Source organism: Patella vulgata, chromosome 2, assembly GCF_932274485.2.
Source record: "Patella vulgata chromosome 2, xgPatVulg1.2, whole genome shotgun sequence".
In the NCBI taxonomy this organism is placed as follows: Eukaryota; Metazoa; Mollusca; class Gastropoda; family Patellidae; genus Patella; species Patella vulgata.
This window is the reverse complement of record NC_065880.2, coordinates 22,637,555-22,648,759: the sequence shown is the minus strand read 5'-3', so window position 1 is coordinate 22,648,759 and position 11,205 is coordinate 22,637,555. Positions and strand designations below refer to the sequence as shown.

The following is an 11,205-nucleotide window of genomic DNA, read 5'->3' as shown; positions in this document are numbered from 1 at the left end:
CAATACTAGGAACAAGTTTACTTCGAATTCCAACTATCGTTTACGTGCACGTCATTGCACCGGGGTGGACGTCCCTTCAAACAACTGTGCACACTTCCCTTGGTAGTCCTGGAGGCGCGGTCCCTGTAATGTAAGTAACAGGGTTGAAAAACCTCGGAAGTTGTTTTCGGTTCATGCTGGAATCCGAAACGATGACCTCCTTGTGTCCACTGCCCTCACGGCGTTCAATATGACGGCCTGTTAAAACACGGTTTTACTATATTAAATATGCGCGCAAGGGTCTTTAACAGTGGGGGAGACTGGGGGACCCGGAGAAAACCCACGTAGTTGGACAGGCGGCCCTACTCCTTGTAACGTAAAGCCGGGGAATCGAAACCACGCCAGTTGACTCAATGACAGACATATGATACCGGGCGCATGGTATTTGGAAATGAGGATATGGGAATAAAGTTGAATGCTTAGGTGATTTTAGACATTTCAAATAGAATTATATGTTATAAATGTTACTCTTACTGACATAAAATCGCGATGGAAGCAAATTGGCTAGATTGCAAAGTAATATAAAAAAAAATCGGAAAACAAAAACTAAACGAAATAAGTATCTCATATTAATTAGACTGGGTCGCTGGGAGTCATCAACGAGTATATGCGACAATGTTTAATTACGAATTTTTCGATTCAAGTATGGAGATTAATGGAAGCAACCGTAATAGTAATCCAGAGTTTATGTCAAATACGAAAACATAACAAAAGACGGGCCCTAGCATAAACAATCTCATACCCTATTACTTGCAACTGTGACAGCAGAGATAATGTGGAATATAGATTGGCATAAATGTATACCAGCTAGGCACTAATTTATTTTTCTACCCATTATCATCAATATTTTGATTTAAAATATATGCTTCGTTTGTTGCTGTTGTGCTGTTGACATGATATATATTTCAAGGTAACTCTAAGGGTTCAGTAGAATATCTAAAAGCTCATTTTGCATGGAGGAGTAGTAAAATTATGCTATGTTTACCATCTGAATCTAAAAGCATGTCTGTTCTGTTGCACAGTTTGATAGAATAAAAATCTATTTAGTTTTCACTTAAAAACTGTTAAAATGTACATTGGTCCATTGAACACAGCTTCATTTGAAATACAAATTTATCAGTGCAATAGAAGCAAACGAGAAATAACAAAAGTGGATGTAAATACATGTAGAGGAATAAAATTAAAATATGTACATACCTGTCATACAGAAGCACGTTTTTTTCTGATTGGTGTTTCTGATTGCCTCTGCTGTCACAGTTAAATGTTTTAGAGTGTACTATAAAGATATATAGAGAGGCGTAAACTAAATATTTTGTCATTGTTGATCACCTGTATTATGTCAATCATAAAATCAAGTATTAGCGGGACATATTTGTCAATGGTTACTCCAATAAAATCAGGTCAAATCATAAATGTTAGAAAGGAAGGAGAAATGGTTTACGCATTCGTTTAAAATGTGTTACAGTATTCTCTTCAAGTTTTCTTGCACTCATTCCATGTCGGAAATGGGTTTAATTGAATTAATTAAATAAAGCAATGGATTTTTCATAACCACGGTATGTTAGGGTTTGGATAATCCTAATCAGTGACAGATCATGGCGATAGCAATAGAAGTAAATACTCCAGGCCCGGCCCCGAAAGTGTCCAGTGTCTTGGTGAAAATGACAAAAAAATATATTGTTATAATAATCAACACACATTACCCCCCCAAATCGTGGTATTGTTAGGTAGGGGAACAACAGATCCTATATGCAGAACAAATTCTGTTATCAACTCCCCGATGGGCGGGCGGCCAGAGGCCGGTTGATCTCAATAATTTGTCCTGTAAATAATTTGAGAGACCACTTAACCGCGCCCTGTAAATTCAAATATTCGCTATTTTTTACGAAGATTTTCATTCTTAATGTGACAGTTTACAAACTCCGAACATTAGCGCTTACAGTTCTATAAATACAGGATGCCTACTGTCTCAATGAATGTTAGTTTGAGGACTCCCGGCCCGGCGCTCCCATGATCCGTCACTGATCGTAATAAAGATTAGCTTGTGGTTATGGTAGGGTTATTGTAATCCTATAGCCTATGTGTATTCGTAAACACTGTAATTGCCCCATAATCTGTATTCATAAACACTGTTGGTACACCATACTATTCATTCGTAAACACTGTGGGTACAAACAACACTGTCTTAAATTAAAATCACAATATACCAATCTATTTCAATAAATGTTTCTTATTTAAAAGAGTGATATCTATTATAATGTGTCAGCGGCCATTCATGTATGAAGGGATATTCGTTCCGAAACTAAAATGTTTGGGTTGCTTCTTTACGGGCGTTAAATTTCGATGAGAATAAAGTCAATATAGCCATGATGATAATGTTTACATGCACATGTTGATGATAATGACATAGCAGTGACATAGCATTTTTGCATGTCATTGTCTTTATACCTTTTTAAGTCCTTTTCACAGATTTGAATGATTTATAACCCACGTTTTATTTTTATTCACAGGGCGTGATTGTGAACAGACGAATAATGAAGGTAAAAAGTTTTTTTTGGTAACCTAGCTACCACTGTTTAAACGACATGATATACACACGCTTTTAGATCAGTAACTGGACGCGCTTGACGACTTATTGATCTTGTTCTCTTGTTTCTTGTTTCTTGTTTACTCTTCTGGTGAAGACGTTCTTCAATTCAACTACGATCGTCGTGAACCTTGACATGCTAGAGTTTTAATATGACGTCGCAATTCCAAGATGGATGCGAAGACGTCTTGGCCGATTCCTGTTTCATAGTAAACTCGTCTTGTTATAGTAGTTACGGATGTGTATGTAGAATTTATAACGACAACTGTTATATATTATCTATTATATATGCACGGTCTACTCTTTATTTCAAGGGGTTTTTTTTTACTGCACGCCATACACATGTTTTTCGCCCCATCAGAACGACTGTACGTTGTCCTCTTTCAGGCCTTTTGTCCTGTACCACTTGTAAGGGGGGGGGGGATCACGCCGGAGATCCAGGTTAGCGAACCAAGGTCTTACTCTCTTAGCCACTGTGGCTCCGCCTGTAGATGAGATCTTTGTAAATGATCAAATGTGCTGACTGATCAGAAAATGGGTATGAAGTAGTATCAGAAAGATATTTATAGTTAGAAATCATAGTATTTAAAATGAAGTTTCCATTAACCTTTTTTTCCTAATTTTCGGACATGTAATTCGAAATACAAGTAGGTCGTAGCTCCACAATCCAGTCAAAATTTATATCGTAGTATACTGCATGGTGTATGTCTATATTTATTAGCTCGGTTGGTGCAGAAAAGTAGGACGTTTCACCCCATTTCATTAATTTACAAAACTTTGTAGACAATAGACAAACTCTTCATTTATTTGACTTGTTAAACGCAGTTTCTGAAACCCGTTGTATATCTATTCAGATTAAAACAACATATATATTAAACATACATAGTGCAAGAGCTAAATCTGCTTATTGCATTTTTTCCTTAGGCCTGGAATGTTAATTAGACATTTATTAACATGACAAGACCATAATCAACTCTCGATGTCATCTGATGCTTCCGATTTTCATTAAATTTGAATCCGATCTACCGTTCAACAGCCATTGATGATTAAACACAAAAATGAATAACCGAGACCTCTTTTATTTTCGTCGCAACGGCAACAATGACAATCGAGGCTACAAGTTTGTTTTTTTAATGGGTTTTTCTCGGTTAGAGTGAACCAATTTGACTGAACTTTTCAGAATATTCCCGTTACATTATCTACTATTTAACTTTTGTAGTGCGAACTGTCAGCTCTTTATCTAATCTTCCATAATGTATCTTTAAGGTACTATATATAGATATGGAAATTGTGTGTTAATACCTGGAAGTCGGCAGGTTTTGTTATGGATGTCCATTTTAACTGCGCGTTCACTTTTACATGCAATTATATTTATTTATTTTTGTTTGAAACTAAATGTAGTAAATGCATATTGGTATATACTCTAAAATTTGATTTTAGGTAATAGTACCCTAGATACCAAGTGTGAAAGACCAACGATAACACGGCCAGGACCTTCACAAAATACAACACTAGTATCAATTGCTCAAGGTATTAAACCAAGATCGGATACCACCCAATTACAACAAACAATGGTCCAAATAGAAACCCAACCAAATTCCATTAGTAAAGCAACACATACGAACTTTATTGTGTCGAATACACCCTCCCAGACCAATCCACTTTCTACGACAACTCCCCATATAATTTTACATGGATATCCGGAACCACCAACAACTATGCCGGATATTACCTCAGCTGTAACATTAAAACAGGGACCAACAACAACATCTACAGTACAGTCGGGTACCGTTTCATCCACAGTTCTAAAGCCGACAACAACACCAATTATGCCGAATACTACATTAAATGAAGAACAAAAACTCCAGTCGAGCACCGTTTCATCCACAGCTCTAACAACAACAACTATGCCGTATATTACATCAACCGTAACATTAAAACAGGGACCAAGAACAACATCTACATTACATCAAGAACCAAAGCCCCAGTCGAGCACCGTTTCATCCACAGCTCTAAAGCCGACAACAACAACAACTATGCCGGATACTACATTAAATGAAGAACAAAATCCCCAGTGGAACACCGTTTCGTCCACAGTTATAATGCCAATAACATCAACAACAATGCCGGATACAACATCAGTCGTAACATTAAAACAGGGACCAACAACAGCAACTACATTAAATGAAGGACCCAAAACCCAGTCGAGCACCAACCCATCCATAGTTAGAATCTCGACAACATCATCAACAATGTCGGATACAACATCAACCGTAATATTAACACCAGGACCAACATCTACATTACATCAAGAACCCAAAGCCAAGTCGAACACCTTCCCAACCACAGTTATAATGCCGACAACTAAGTCATTAACAACTGCTTCGGGCCTTGTGATCCCGTCTACACCTGCAGTAGAACTAAATACAGCTATTTCGCAAAATGAAGTGATAAATAAAACGGTACCCAGATCCCCCACGCCTGTAAAACCTGAGAATAAAAGTAATATAGTTCTCTTTAAACCAAATAATCCGTCAATTTTAACAAATACGATTAATAAGGGGGAGATGTCACCATCTCATAAACCGCCGGGAGTCATAACATATGATATGTCGTCCACGGCCATACCAGGTAATTGGTCATTTATATATGATCTTTGACAGTGTACGAAGCGTCTAATACGCCCCTAAGAATTTACGTCCGATCCACCTAGGAAGATATCGCTGACAAATGGTTCCGAGGAAAATGCTCACTGGCGTCACCACGGAGGGAGGGGGAGGGGGGCAATAGGTTATGGCAAGCTGACTCATAGTGTGGACGGGCATTAGGCGTTGACTCGCCAAGCGTTCCCTGTTAATCCCTTAAGCATTTACAATGAGCAGGTATTGGGTGTAAGACATGGCACATTATTTTAGCAGGAAACACAGCTAGTTTATTGTAGTAGTAACTTGGTAAAGGTGGTAATATTCCATATATTTTTTTTTTAATTTTTCAAAATTGCATATTTTTAAATACTATTTCAATTAATTTGATACCTTTTTTTTTAAATATTTTTTTTTTCAAATTTTATATTTTGTAATATTTTTTCAGATGTCATGCTGCTTAATTCTTTTCAAATTTCATATTTTTTAATTTAATGTGAGACCAATCAACTATTGTAAACTGCCAGAAGACATTTATGCTTCTACCTTTTATTGTAAAGACCAATACGTGTTTTATTTCAGTTGCAGCTATTATTGGTGGAGTTTTGGGGGTACTATTGTTGGGTTTAACCGCTGTATTATTGTTTATATTTATCAGGTTTGTAATCCTTTATAATAGTATACACTCTACTATATAAATTACATAGATCATAGAAAGATATGAATAAGATGTCTATTTCTATATATTTGATGAACGCCCAGTTCTTTCATCCGTGCACAAGCGCATAAATCAAGCTATTCGGTGTCATTTTACATGTCTAATAAAAAAAAAAAATACAAATTACCACAAACCGTATAATTCAATGAAAGAAAAACGGCATTGTGAAATGTTGGGTGGGTATTGAATTGCAACATACACCTGCAGGGCAAGTTTCGTCAACAAATTATCAAATTAAAAAAAATATATTATTCATGGCAAGGGGCGTATTGAATCGTCTCTGGTTATATATAATATAAATAAGTGATAAAATAGCTGAATTGCGATCGGTGATCATGCAACAATTACTTTTCATTTTCTTCAACTGCACTCTAAATTTAAAAAAAAAACAAAGCGAAGTAATTTACTTGAATTCATGACCGGGAACCTGTCCTGCATCGCAAAACGACTTCTATGGGTATCCCTATTCATCTTCTTGTTATTGGGTACAACGCTTTTTCGAGAAAGATCTTGAGGCTCTACCAGTTGAAGTACGATCAACATGAAACTTGACAGGCTTGTTCACTGATAATTGACTGGCCTCGATTGTTAACATGGACTCACAATTCCAAGACGGCTGCGATGACGTCATGGTTGGTTCCTGGTCAGTATAGTTCGCCCATAGTTTTTGTTTTCTTTTTATGGGGTTAAACTTTCGAATCCTGACTAGTAAACGGGCAAATACCTTGGATACTCAATAAATTCATTACCGTTTCCATATCATAACGTGGAACCGTTGTTTAGTCTTTATTCTAAAATAAATTCTCATAGACCCGAGTTTTCACTTTCTTTATTCTTTTGTTTTTGACAGAAAATGTCCTCGAAATAAAATTATAGAAGAAGCTGTTACAACCTATTCGTCTATAGATTCAACTACTAAAATAACCATACCCAGACCATCGTATACCAGACATCTCGATAATAATAGTACTTATCATCAGGAAATATCGCCTGTATCCTCATGTGAAAATTTAGTAAGGATGAACTCTTGGCGAAGAAGTGTTTAATGTTTCAATCTAGACTTCATCTGACTGTGTGTATGAAGACATCGTGTACAGTGTTGTCCTCTAGTGTTTTGTGACTGGTTAAAGCTATATTTCTCCTTCAAATCAACGATTAAAGCTATACTAATCATCAAGATCAGCGTTTAAAGTCATACTACTCTAAAAGACCGGCCCTACTAATCGCCGACAAGAGTTTTTCATATGTCAACAGCACCTAGTATTGCAAAACGTGATCGACAAGTAAAGATATGTTATAAATATTCACATTCTATACGTCAATTCCAAAAGGTTTTGGACCTTGCTTAAAACATCTTAACGAGTGTTTGTTGTAATCGCAATCAGTAAAGATAATGAACAGGATAAGTGTTGATTGTGGCACTGACATTGTGTAGTGAAATGTTAATTCCATTGTATATATAGTGCTTTAGAAATTACAATTGTTTTTATACGAAAAACCTAAAACTTATTGTAGATGTGTAAATAAAATACATAGCCTACATGTATTCCGTACATTCCAAGCTTTCATTAATTTAATTTGTAGCGACATAGTGTCATCCATAAAACAGGCTGACCATACACCTTAGTCTGTAAATGTCTGTCTAGTGTTACAATTATGTTTGCATTAAGCTACTGGACCGTCAATATATAAAACCTATAGAGAAACCAGTGCACCAGTCAAATGATTCCCTATTAGTCTGGAGGCTCAGCGCGGGAGGGTGTCCATCAAATGGGCACAAAACCAGACCCAACTTTTCTAGAGTAAAATTTTGCCTAGAATACGATGCCGAGTGGTAATCAGTCCGCCGATGGGGCGTTGTCGAGATATTCGGCGTCGAAGGTCAAATGGGTTCATTTGCACTGACAATTCATGCGCGGTCATTCTTGTATCATGAAAATAAGCTGAAAACGATCGAAAGTAATCATACTTTCAATAAAAATGTAAACTTGCTAAATTCACATTTGTTCTTTGTGACCCCAGAGGTCAAAAGGTCACATGTTCCGTTTTAGCACTAGGAAGATTTAAAGTAATAAATGTCAGCGTAAAATATAAAAACTAAAGCGAAACCTGTTCTAATTAATAATAGGAACATTTAAAATTTATCTTTAGGTGGTCTTAGCACCAAACTTTTACTTTGGAACGTCGAAAATGATCTTGCATAACAGAACCAAAACGCTTCGAAGCCTGTTTAAAAAATACGTAAAAACTGTTAAATCAAAATCTCTCCGAATTAGTTTTTCAATGAATGCTATACATAATGATACCGGTACTAGTTGTCTGAAAAAAACAATTGAATAGTTCCATGGCTGGACACCAGCCTGCAGGCCGCGTCACAAAGCCTGCCAAAATTTACCAATTTACCAATTTACCAATTTACCAATTTACTAACATTTACCAATACGACATATATATCCTGTGAACTACTATGTACAATGCATTCGTCGGTTTTATCTGCGTCCATCATAAATAATTCGCAAACTTTTAATCTCGTCGTCAAATACGTGTTTTCCCGTCACAGATTAACGTCGGTTTTCCTAGACAGGGATTCTCGGAAATCCACGCGGCCCGCAAGCTGGAGTCCAACACTGAAACTATTCAATTGTTTTTCAGATAACTAATATCAATATGTATAACAATCGTTGTGGAAAAAAATCGGAGGGATTTCTATTTGACAGTTTTTACGTATTTTTGAAACAGGTTTCAAAGTGTTTTGGTTCTGTTATGCAAGATCATTTTCGACGTTCCAAAGTAAAAGTTCGGTGCTAAGACCACCTAAAGATAAAATTTAAATGTTCCTATCATTAATTAGAACAGGTTTCGCTTTAGTTTTTATATTTTACGCTGACATTTTATTGCTTTAAATCTTCCTAGTGCAAAAACGGTAAATTTCACCTTTTGAGCTCAAGGGTCACTAAGACTAAAGGTGAATTTAGCAAGTTTACATTTTTATTGAACGTGTGATTACTTTCGATCATTTTCAGCTTCTTTTCATAATACAAGAATGACTGTGCATTCACTTTCAGTGCAAATGAACTCATTTGACCTTTGACCCCGAATATCTCGAAAACGCTCCAACGGCGGAATGATTACCACTCGGCATCGTATTCTACGCAAAATTTTACTCAAGAAAAGTTGGGTCTGGTTTTGTGCCCATTTGATGGACACCCCCCCCCCCAACCCCGCGCTGAGCCTCCGGTCTATATGAATTCGGATTGCAATAAATTACAGGATATTATTTTCAAGGCACCAATATCACGACGTAGCAACATACGTAGCAAGCATGGCTCTTATAGAAACGTTTTATACATATCTACCCTAAAACTGCCACGAGTTTACGGGTAAAGTTGTGTCAACTTGTAAATTTATTTCGTAATTCAAAACTTTATTTTTATCCGCAAACACACACCCTCCTTGTCGCTAGCCTTTCATAATAACATAACTGGCGATTCATGTTGAAAAGGCCTTTGTGTTCGAAAATCTCAGTGGCTTTGTTGTCGCGCGACTAAGAAACATTAAAAAAGAAAAGAACCTAATATAATGATTCTAAAATGTGATATACGTTTGAATAAGGAAATAAAAATACATTTTAAAGAGGCGGTATGAATTAGGGATATTGCAATTTAAAACTGTTTTCCGTCAAAATCTCAAGCCTAAGATGAAATGAATAGTCAACAGATCGACCTCCATTTAATCTGTCAACATTAGTACAGTTTTCACCATTATTAATACCGGGGGGGGGGGGCTAGTGGTCTAAATAGTGGCGTGGTTTCGATCCCACACTGGAACGTGACAATGAGTACGGTAGCTTATTTAGTCTCGTTGGCGTTTTCACATTTAAACACATGGCTAACCATATTGTATTTTAAAGTTTCCATTTAAATAGTTAAATACACTGTTAAAAATAAATGTAAAATTACAGTGAAATATATGTAATTCCTTTAACATAACGCTGTAAAAATACAACTGCATGTTTTTATACTATAAATTTACTGTATTAGTGCGGTAACATGGGGTTACTGTAAATAATTGGTAAATTAACCATAAAAGTGTAGTTTTACAAGTTAGAACTGTATTTTGTTACATGTAATCTGTATTGATACAGCTATGTAGGTTTAAAGTAGATGTATGTTGTACTTTGACTGCTCTTTATGGGTAATCTAACTGTTTAAACATGTTTCAATACAGGATGTGTGCACATTTTACAAGAAACGTGTAATTCTACATCTCTTTTGAATTTTAACATTGATAGACCTTTTAAGGCTTACTTTACACTACTGCTTCGAATTGTCCATTAGAACATTATTCAGACATGTCGAAATGGACAATAAGAAACGTGTTTATCGATATTGTGCATGGCCCCAATATTTTGGGGATTTTCTTTGGAACTATTTAAGAAACATTTTTACACCCATTTTAAAAAGCCCTTATTCTCACTATTCTCAATACATTTATACAGACCGTCCTCTTTTTCTTGCAAATTTTAAAATGCTCCAGTCTCGATTTGTTGGTAAATGAATTATGAAAGATATCGCCAATAAAATATGTGCGAAGATTTAAAAAAAAAATAGGAAATTAGTCTTATTGCGATGCTTTTTGCCGGTAATTTGTAATGTATTATAAGAAAAGATGTTTTCTTTGTACACAGAATACATTGCTCTTTCGCCTCACTAAAATATGTCATCGGCCTATTTCATCTACCTGTTAAAAGACTTGATTGAGCACGTCAATAAGTTATGGTCATATTTATACTAGCTTTATTATTGTTATTCACTTTAAAACAACGGCTAAGACTGTTAGCTCCTGTAATGTTCTCGCTGTTTTATTAACTGCTTATATGTCTCGCCCATACATTTCCCCATTAATTTATATTAGTCACTGAACCATGCAAGCCGCAAGCTATACTCAGCTATTGTTCGACTGCAGTGCACAGTGTAAGAAATGGGTGGATTTCTCTATATTTAATGACTGTGTATTTCTTTCTCGAGTCTTTGTTAATGTCATATTGGACGAGGTTATCAAAACACACAAGAAAAAACCCCACAATAATAGCAAAAACGCAAGATAGTTACAATTTTAAAATCTGAATTTATTAAAATGATTCACGGTTTGTGATTTACTAAAACTGAAACATGAATAGGCATCAAAACCATTAGGGGGCTGTATCATTTAAGCCCCAA

The 11,205-nt window shown here is 36.0% G+C and overlaps 1 long non-coding RNA gene across 1 annotated transcript; it reads left to right on the top strand.

Moving 5' to 3' along the window:
* Positions 1 to 4,547: 4,547 nt before the first annotated feature.
* Positions 4,548 to 7,413, top strand: LOC126810909 (uncharacterized). Its single transcript, XR_007675326.2, has 3 exons — positions 4,548 to 5,257; positions 5,851 to 5,926; positions 6,837 to 7,413. It is a non-coding gene; the product is annotated as an uncharacterized LOC126810909 (long non-coding RNA).
* Positions 7,414 to 11,205: the final 3,792 nt, after the last annotated feature.